Source organism: Leuresthes tenuis, unplaced genomic scaffold (genome assembly GCF_036924035.1).
Source record: "Leuresthes tenuis unplaced genomic scaffold, fLeuTen1.0.hap1 SCAF_10, whole genome shotgun sequence".
NCBI classification, from domain to species: domain Eukaryota; kingdom Metazoa; phylum Chordata; class Actinopteri; order Atheriniformes; family Atherinopsidae; genus Leuresthes; species Leuresthes tenuis.
This window is the reverse complement of record NW_027325364.1, coordinates 24,218,789-24,221,079: the sequence shown is the minus strand read 5'-3', so window position 1 is coordinate 24,221,079 and position 2,291 is coordinate 24,218,789.

Genomic DNA, 2,291 nt, shown 5'->3' with positions numbered 1-2,291 from the left:
CCAAACCATACATCATCAAAAGAAGGAGTGGATGTGTTCGGCTACAAGAAGGTTTTAATGCCCAAACATAGTTTGTAAAAAGCGGGTAAGAAAAGGTTCGAATGCCCGAACATACACCATCAAAAGAGGGAGCGGAGGTGTTCCGCTGTAAGAAGGTGTGAATGTCCGACCATAGTTGGTAAAAAGCGGGTAAGAAAAGGTTAAAATACCCGACTGTACACAATCAATAGCGGGAGCGGAGTTGTTCAGCTACTAAAAGGTGTGAAAGTCTGACCATGGTTTGTAAAAAGCAGGTAAGAAAAGTGCGAATGCCCGACAATGTATGATCAAAAGAGGGAGCGGAGGTTTTCGGCTGAAAGAAGGTCTGAATGTCCAACCATAATTTGTAAAAACCAGGGAAGAAAAGGCTCGAAAGCCCAACTATACACCATCAAAAGCGGAAGCGGAGGTGTTCAGCTGCAAGAAGGTCTGAATGTCCATCAATAATTGCTAGAAAACATGAAAGAGAATTTTCGAATACCAAACGGCACATGATCATAAGCGGAAGTGGAGGTGTTCAGCTGCAAGAAGGTGTGAATGTCCACCCATAATTACTGAAAAATGGGTAAGAAAAGGTGCGAATACCCAACCATACATCATCAAAAGCAGGAGTGGATGTGTTCGGCTACAAGAAGGTTTGAATGTCCGACCATAGTTTGTAAAAAGCGGGTAAGAAAAGGTTCAAATGCCCGAACATACACCATCAAAAGAGGGAGCGGAGTTGTTCGGCTACAAGAAGGTGTGAAAGTCCGACCATGGTTTGTAAAAATCGGGTAAGAAAAGGTTTCGAATGCCCAATATATACCATTAAAAGCGGAAGCGGAGGTGTTCGGCTGCAAGAAGGTCTGAATGTCCGACCAAAGTTTGGAAAAAGCAGTTAAGAAAAGGTTAGAATATCCAACCAAACATAATCAAAAGCGGGAGCAGAGCTGTTCGACTGCAAGTAGGTGTGAATGTCCGACCATAGTTGGTAAAAAGCGGGCAAGAAAACGTGAAAATATCCGACTGTAAACAATCAATAGCGGGAGCGGAGTTGTTCGGCTAAGAGAATCTGTGAAAGTCTGACCATGGTTTGTAAAAAGCGGCTAAGACAAGGTGTGAATGCCCAACCATACATCATCAAAAGCAGGAGTGGGTGTGTTCGACTGCAAGAAGGTGTGAACGTCCGACCAAAGTTTGTAAAAAGCAGTTAAGAAAAGGTTCGAATATCCAACCAAACATAATCAAAAGCGGGAGCAGAGCTGTTCGACTGCAAGTAGGTGTGAATTTCAGATCATAATTTGTAAAAAGCGGGTAAGAAAAGGTAAGAATGCCGAACCATAAATTATCAAAAGCGGCAGCGGAGCTGTTCGGCTGGTATTTATCAATGTCTAGATAGATTTCAACAAAAAACAACGTAGTATTTTGCAGTAAAAGAAAGAGCAACACTAAAGGTTCAGAAATATGAGAAAAAGCTTTTCGTGAGTTCTGCATGGAATCCGAGTATAAGCTTGCTTTCATAAGTTCTGCACGATTTCGGATTTTGCTATAAAATGAATTCCTTCACTCAAACCAAGTTAAAACTGCTTTGTCCTTCCATATTTATCAATGTCGAGATAGATTTAAACAAAAAAACCCACGTTGTACTTTGCAATATAAGAAAGAGCAACACTGAAGGATCAGGAATCCGAGAATAAGCTTTTCACGAATTCTGCATGTGATGGGATTTTGTTTTAAAATGAATTCCTTCACTCAAACTATGTTAAAACTGCTTTGCCCTTCATATATAACCATTTCTACCATTTTTACCCTGAATGAGAAAGAACCACACTTGTGATTAAGCCATACGCCCCTTTTGAGGAGTTCTGCGTGATTTGGGATTTTATCTATAAAATGAATTCCTTCACTCAAACTATGTTAAAACGGCTTTTACCTTCATATTTATCAATGTCTAGATAGATTTAAACAAAAAAACAACAACGTTGTACTTTGCAGTAAAAGAAAGAGTAAATCAAAAGTTTTAGGAATCCGAGAATAAGCTTCTTTTCATACGTTCTTAATGATTTGGGATTTTAAGTATAAAATGAATTCCTTCACTCAAACCAAGTGAAAACTGCTTTGTCCTTCATATTTATCAATGTCTAGATCGACTTCAACAAAGAACAACATTGTATTTTGCAGTAGAAGAAAGAGCAACACTGAAGGATAAGGAATCCGACAATAAGCTTATTTTCATACGTTCTGCATGATTTGGGATTTCGCTATAAAATGAA